Source organism: Alligator sinensis, unplaced genomic scaffold (assembly GCF_000455745.1).
Source record: "Alligator sinensis unplaced genomic scaffold, ASM45574v1 scaffold1277_1, whole genome shotgun sequence".
Lineage (NCBI taxonomy): Eukaryota > Metazoa > Chordata > Crocodylia > Alligatoridae > Alligator > Alligator sinensis.
In genome coordinates this window covers 1,515,568-1,524,095 of record NW_005842341.1, presented here as the reverse complement: position 1 = coordinate 1,524,095, position 8,528 = coordinate 1,515,568, and positions in this window count along the sequence as shown.

Genomic DNA, 8,528 nt, shown 5'->3' with positions numbered 1-8,528 from the left:
CCATCCTGCTCCCTCCCTGGGGGACTGGGGGCAGCAGCCCTTGCTCCCAGGTGGCTTCTGTGGTGACACCCCCACCGTGTCTCTGCGGGGCAGAGCAGCGCAGGCTTCCCTCTGCGGGGGTCCTAGGGGCCGTGGCTGGGTTTGCCCTGTGGAGCCTGTTGGCCCCCCTGGGGGTGCCAGCCCTCCTACCTTTGAATCGCTGCTGGAAAGTTAAACCCTTCCCCAGGGAGGAAGAAGGAACTGGAGGAAAGCGTTCCCTGTTCACCCAGCGGGTAGGCTGCTAAGTCTTGCCACTGATGCAACCTTGTGTTAGTTAAGGTTTCAGACCAGGCACATACCTCGCTTTGTGCTGTACACGCATTCCTGGAAAACGGTGTGTAACTCAAAGTTGCATAAAGGGAACCCACTTTACAGTATAACAAATAGGGATACGTTCCAAGATCTCGACTGTGCTGACCCCCAGCCCCATTTCTACCACTTTTACAGGACAAGTTTGGTACTCACCAACAGCAGACAGTACACACAAGCACAGGGCACTACCATAATGGGGATGGCAACTACAGAAACACATGTTGCAGACAACGAGCGAGGAGCACAGATCCACACAGGAGACTATATTTTGGCGCGCATCGCTCCCACAATACACCTGACAACAGCTGACTGCAGGCTTCCACCACAACGATCACATAAGAGTGAATTTACCTCGCATATAAAGAATTTTTGGTATAAAAAGGGTCATCGCATAAAAGCGAATTCACATATACAAAACCCGCATAAAGCGAGGGAAACCTGTACACACTGGCCATGTCTACAGGAGATGCTTACTGTGCAGTAACTTGTTACTACTGCGCAGTAGTGTCATAGGGCACGAACTGTGACACAGCACTATTGTGCTGTGGGCATACCTACACATGCATTTATACTGGCTTAAATTTACTGCGTGGTAAGTGGGAATAGGCCAGCATGTACACATGCAGGCGTTAAAGCCTAAGTTTAGTCCCAAGTCAGTCCACGTGCACAGTGTTACTGCGCAGTAAGGTGTCCAAATGTGCATTACTGCACAGTAACTAATCAGGTGTAAATTTGATACCCGCATCATGCAGTCATCAAATTTATGCCCAAGTCAGCGTAAGTCCCTAGATTTACTGCGCAGTACAGGCATGCACATGTAGACGCATGATCGTACTGTGCAGTAATCAAAATTACTGCGCATATGTAGACACACCCACTGGTCACATCTATATAAGACGCTGATTGCACAGTAGCGCATTACTACTAAGCAGTAGTGTCACAGGGCAGTCAACATCACCACAAAGCCATGCAGGGCTGCTACTCAGGGTTTGAATTACACTTTGACTCTTGTGTGGGGGTCTGGAAAATACATTTGGCTGCCCATCAGATGCCCTAATAAAATCGAAGACCCCCAGGTTACGATTTTCAAATCTTACAGGGGGGCTCTCGTCTTTTATGGGGGACCCCCAAGCTCTCCCATAAGTCAAACCCTGACGCTACTACGCAGTAGTTCCGGTTACTGCACAGTCATTTAGTACTTGTGTATACAAGTACCAAATGACTGCACAGTCAGTTTCTTGTGTAGATGCAGCCACTGTGACTGCAGGTGTATCTGAGCTTGTATACCACAAGCAATGCAGCAGAACAGCCCACTCAAAGTAATTCACCCTGCTTTCATATCCAGACATCCAGGTACATCTACCCTGCATAGTTGGCAGCAGCAGCAGTCCCTCAATGCTCATCCACTAAATAAGGAAGTCATTGGTGAGTCAAAAGACAACTAAAGAGGCCAATCTGAGATCCACGTGTGTACACTGCATGGTACTGTGTAGAGATTGCAGAGACACTCAAACTAGCTCTCAACAAATTCTGCTGAGAAATCAAATTAAATTACCCAGAGTACTACATTTACCAGGCCTCACTTGGCTACTTCTGAATAGCATTGCATCATGCAGTGTAGATATATCTGGATGTCTTGAAACAGAGGCTACTGCAGATGTTTGAAGACTTAACCAGAGGCAGACTGGAGGCTTGGACTCCATGAAACAGGCTGAAGACTTGGTTGCTATGGGGATCTGTCTGTTGGTCCCTGGTCACCATAATCATTCCTAAAATGCTGTCCCTACTTTACTCTTATTCTAGCTCTCTCTTTCATGCCCTAACTATTTTGTAATATTTTATTGTTTCTCCTGAATCAAGGAATTGAAAAGGAAAAATACATTATTGGTAATAATCCTGTGAGACATGGTTTTCATTATTTCACCCATCAGCAACTCTTCTAACCCACCAAGAAGACTGTTTGAGATCCTCAGCCAGAAGGAGCAAACAACCAAGCCCCAAACTGTTGCCTGCACTGGTCACACCATCAGGTACCGGATATGTTTAGTAGTCCTCCACCTGCCAGATCCAAAGACTAAATCCTACACAGGCTGAAGAAACTGTTCTATCCTTATCCTATCATAATCTTAGATACCTGCTACTCCTTGTTGCAAACATCCTAGCATCATGGTTAGTGGAAACAGATTGCACTATTTAGGAAAATCATATGTTGACTCACTAGCCAACTATGCTGAAAAAATTGGGAGGAAAAATGTGTAGAAGGGACAGTCTTGGAAAGAAACAAAATTCAGTTCCCATGGCCATTCAGTGTTGGCCTTTCTATTGGGACTTCACAAGTGTGCATGTTATAGTGCACGGTCTCCAAAATGTAAGACATAAACTGATACTTAAATCCAACCTCTTCTGATAATTCATTCCACAGACAGCAGTCCTCCACGGATCTTGTTTCTGTCCCTTCAAAATTTCACCCTGTTCCACTGCCCCAAAGGACTATAGGTTCTTGGGTAGTTCATAAATGAAGAGATGATTTGTCCCAGAACCCTTTCAACAGTTAGGACTAATGCTTTGAATTGACATTGGAAGTAAAATAGGAGCCAATTCAGAGAAGGAATCCAGAGAATCTTTAACCTTTTCAAGCTGCATTATGAATCATCTGGAATGTCAGTGTTCCATTCTCATTTAGTTCTACGCTCAGAGGGGTGGTTTCCTGGAAAGCTGGAGGTGGAAGGAGGAACTTCTTGCTATTGTTTTTATTTGACTCTGTGTGCCAACAACCTAACTATGAGTATTATGCTTAGATGGATGAATATAACCATCCCGAATTCTCTTTTGCTTGGAAGGACCAGGAATGAACAAGCATTTCCAAATAAAATCACATTAACCTTGCACGTCTAAGATCCTCCCTCAACCCCAGTCCAGTTATCCACCCCCAATTCAGGCAACATCATTACTGTTATTGTACCTTTACCCAGACTGTTCAGAGAATATGGATTCCATTACACTAACCTATATTCATTTTGCTAGACCCCACAACATCATTATTGTGATTGTTACTGTGACAGTGAATCAAGCAGCCAACCATGAACTTCAAATTCTGTAATAAAATTATTTTTCCATTTGTTGACCCACTCTAGATTGTATTTTTGTGGTGCATGGGTTTTTGTGTGGGCCCTGTGTCTTGAGATGAATTTATCATTGAAGGAGAAAGTAATAGATGAGCTCCAGAGATGACTTCCTGTCTCACCTGGCAAATTTTCAGAATCCAAAAGAAAACAAACATAGCAGTGCAGTGCGAGGAAGAACATATCAAGGAATAAAATATTCCTTGAGTTATAGTGCAAGATGAAGGAGGGACTTGAAACTGACTCAAGAAGGATGTACACAGAGGTAGTAGAAACATCTAGAAAACAAAATACAGGCATAAGCTGGAAAGAAAAAGCAAGAGGAAGATGGGTCTGAGTCTATGGGTGGAGACACCAAAGGCATCATTATATAAAGAAGTGGGGCCCAACCTTTTTGACAGGTGCATCACAAATTAGCCCTCTGCCCTCCCTAAGTGCCACTCCAATCCCCTTCCTATGCCTGCATTGCTGTTCTGCTGTCTGCCTTCTGCCCTATGCTCCCTGCATGACCTTCTGCTCTGCTTTCTGCTTCCTACCTCTATGTGTCACTGTGCTGCCTGTCCACTCCCCAGTCTGCTGCATGCCACACAAATGGGATGCCCTGGCCACTGGTGGCCCTTGTGCCACTGGTTGGCCACTCCTGACATAAAGGATCTATCAGATAGATAGTGATGGCAAGCCAGGACCATTTCATTAGTAAGATAGTTGTGCTTTCATGAAAAAGGATTATCAGGCAGCATAATCAAACCTTGGAGTTAGCACTAGTTTCAATCAGCTCTAGACAAGCTCTTCATAATCTAGCGATTTATCATCTGTCTGCCAGATTTCTCTGATCAACACATCCATCCAATATGTTCTCACACTCCCTCCCACTAGATCATCATCTTTCTTGTAACCCAGACTGTTCAGGCAATATGGATTCCATTACACTAACCTAGATTCATTTTTCTGGACCCCACATTCCATATGACTGTTTAAAAAAATCTAGGTCTGCTATTTTGTTAATTGTTCAGCTGCAGGAAACTGCACGGAATGCTTTAATGAGCATCTAAAGAGACTTTATAACAATATAGAGAGACAATGTAATAGAGTCAGTAATTAGACTGCTGTAAAGCTCTTCCAACCACCCCACCTCCTTTATACCAGAATATGATTTAATAATACATTCTGCACAATCAGGAAACTGGAAACCAATTATACTGACATGGAACATGTCTATGTCCCCTCACTTTTCCCCACCCTCCACAATAAAGCATGTTAATAAGCAAGTATTATGTGTAATTAGGAAGCTGGGGACTAAATGGTCAGTACAGCCCTGGCTCTTTAATATTCTTTCAGTTCAGCATATAGGGAAGGTCATCATTTTACAGGAACTCAGTGTGATCTAATGGCGTTCAGAGAGTAGGCCAGGAAGTATGGGAAGACTTTTAAAGTTTAGAAACTCTGTTACTTACTGTTTTACTGTAGGTATTATCGTTCATGTCTATTAGTTGATTTCCACTTTGTATGTCACTATAGGATTTCCTTGATGATTGCAAACACTGAGTTTCCTCCTCCATCATGTAGGAAGCATGGCAATTTGGTAATATGAACTTTGCCAGTAAAACTAATAGACATTAAACAAACCACAAGAAAGAGTTGTGCAGAATCTCTCAGCCCTTTTATCCTTCATTTGCCATTAAGACAAGGGCCTCCCAAGAAGTACCAATCAAAGTAAATAAAAATTCAGGGCTTTTGCTTTCCAAATCCGCAAAGGTGATTAGCTAACAGGAACCATGTGAGTTTGTGCCTTTTTCTTTCTTATTTTTGATGAGTCAACAACACCTGAATGAGCTTGGTTATTGTTTTCCCCAAGCTATGTGTTCCTTTTAAAATTTTTGAACTAAGGGGCGGACTCTACCCTACTCAGAGCTGCCCTGCTATTTACTTACTGTGGTCAGTATGATTCCATTTCCTCTGCCTACCACAATGTTTCACCTCACTGACTATATACCAGTGTCATTGTCATAGAATACTCTCCCCCATACGCATCTTGTACTGAAGAAGTTAAATTTCAGTAGGAACAGGAAAAGGCCTTAATTTCAAGATTTGCAGAAGAATGAATAACTCTGTTGGATGGGTTTATAAAATACAAGATTGCTAATCTCTAAAAGTACAGATTAAGCTACACACAGAGGTGCTTATTTGAATCATTCTCATCATTTTGCTGAATTAACTGAGTACCATGCATCTAGAGCAACCAAGATGTCTTTTTTAAAAGACTTGATCTTTCAAAACAGCTAAGAGCTAAAAAAGGACTTTGGTTATCAGATTTACTATTACATGTTTGCTGAGCAAATAGTCATTTTTCTCTGAATTTTTGTGCCAAGTCATAAGTGGAGAATCCAGCCACACGGGGCATTGCATCAGTCCATGCCCTTCCAGCAGGAAAAGGTGAAACTTTATCTATAAACTTCTACACCAGTTACATATCAAAGTGCACTCTGACTTCTTTCAACAACTAACTTGTTTCCAAGACATCAGACTTGTCTTTGCTTTTACTTAGGTTTCTGGAACTCGGTGTGGTGAACATGACTCCATCTGTCTGTTCCTCTTCAGAAGCTGACAGCATTCATTTAAAACTGTGATGCTTGCAGGCAGTGTCTCTGTTAGATGTTCTTACAATGTTCCTTCAAATTACACCCAGCCACCCATAGCAAAGATAACAGCATTTACTCTGTAGCAATCTACACAAACAAGTTTATTCCTGGGGATACAAAACAATACACATGAAAAATAAATATAACTGTCCATATAGGTCTATTTAAAATCAGTTCCTATGCCCTATTCAGGAAAACATCCCTATTCAGGAAAGTATGGAAGTATGTGCTTAAAGTTAAGCCTATTCCTAAGTGCTTTCTTGAATTGTGACCCTAAGAAGAAAGAAAATTGTTGTATACTATCAGCATGAAGATAAGACATGAAGAGCACCATATCACTCTGAAAACCAAAGATATTTCTCTTTACAAGTAGATACTGAGTGAAAGCCTTGCCCCATTGAACACAGTGCCAAATCTCTCTGGTGACTCAAATGGGCCAGGATTTCACGCATTATTTTTATCTGGAGCTTTGAAAGCAAGTGAAAAATGATACACTTTGATGTCACTTTCAAGATTCTTCCTTGTTACTACCAGAAACTCCAGTATTTAAGTCCCTTTTTCCCCATTCCCAAATTCTGATTGCTCCTTTCTTGATTAAGATGTAACTGGTTTGTGTTCTTGTCTTTGACTTATTCATCTGATCAAGCTGCAAGTGATAATCTGCAACACCTCCAGACCATCTGCCATAATTAAAACCAATCTATTACTATGGAGTAACTATTTTTCTCTGGATGTCCAGTGCATTATTATTGTATTGATTTATACTGCAAACAGACATTTTCTTAGAATTCACATGTAGCCAGGCAAGCCTGTTGCTCTGGTCACCTATGAAGGTCAGAAACACTCAGACAATATTGGCGCTATCAAGCTGTTCTCTAGCCATTTATAGTTATGTATCTTTCAGACTGAACTGGATTCTAATTTGAAAAATCCAGCACTGTATTAATCACTATAGAACAAAACCCTTTAACTGTCACAGAAAAAATTATTATTATCCACCTTTCCACACAATCATCTGTTATCTGCTGGAAAGACAAGTAATAATGATTCAACAGGGAGGGGAAAATTCTATTAATATTGAACACATGGAATGAAAAAAATATCTTTTCAGATGACTAGTGGGTAACATGTGGCTTTTTACTGAAGTGAATTGTCCTTTACATGACATTGTTAATATATCATATTGTCAAACCACTCCTTGCTTAGAATTCATATTTTATTACCTTTGGAAAGAGCCTAAAGAACTGAACTAAGCCTGCTGGAGCCTTTGGTTCCAGAAAGGATATGGCAAGTCAACATTACAAAGTTTTGCTCGCAGAACTCTTATGTCTGCCAGACAGCTTTGGGCACGCTCACACCCAGGACCCTTCTTGCTCCCCACAAAGTTATTCCACTTCTGCAGCTAGAACAAGGTGTCTACTGCTGTCCAGCAGCCAAAAGAAAGTATATGTATATTCCTTTGCCCACTGCAGTATCCTCATACAGTACTTTACATTGCCTACTGCAGTACTGTCATGCCTCAGCACACTCAGTATCCTTTGCCTACTGCAGTACTGTCATGCTGTACTTCACATTGGCTTAGCAGCTAGTGCTTGCCTTGGCTGTACTTCACATTGGGTTAGCACAGCTGCAGAAGAAGCACCAGCAGAAACACCTGGATATACATGCACTCTGGCACTTTGGTGGGGGTAGCTGCTCCTGTTTGCTGGGAGCAGAGAGTGTAAGTATTGGCAAGGTCTTAGTAAGAGAACCTCCCCCATCTGCCTGTGTTGCTCCATGTACAGAGCAGGGGTGCCTGCTTCCAGCCCATGGCTTGGTACAGTCATTCTCAAACTTTGCCACACTATGATTCTTTCTCCCTTGTAGCTAGGAATAGGGGAAGGACAGGGCAACCATGAGCCTCTGACACTTGTCTCCCTCTGTCCTTGGAGTGGCAGCCCCCATGATGGAAACTTGTACCTTAGGGGATCTAAGGTAGTCAGTTCAGTTTTTAGTCCTTTGTATCTCCCTAAGGGAGATACTTTTCAGTACTGATATATGCTATAGAGTCTGTGATTGGATCCTTCAGGAGGGAAGATGTATGATATAAATTTAAGATGCTATTAGGACAATAAATGTGGTAGGGAAATAACAGGCATGCACAAGCATGTAATTTGTAGCTAGTGCAGTGTGGAAACAGACCCTGTGCAACATGACTAAATAGGTAATGGCTGCCAAACAGGATATGTCTTATTGTGGCCTGAAATATTTGTTCCTGATCCACATTTGTGAACCTTTATGCCTAATTGGTGTTCCATTGACTTGAATGGGACTATGCAGACACAGGGATCTGTATGAATGGATCTAATTGTATGGATCAAGGCAGTGTTCTCAGCCCACATAAAATCTCACCAAAATTATATTACTGGCTCAATGC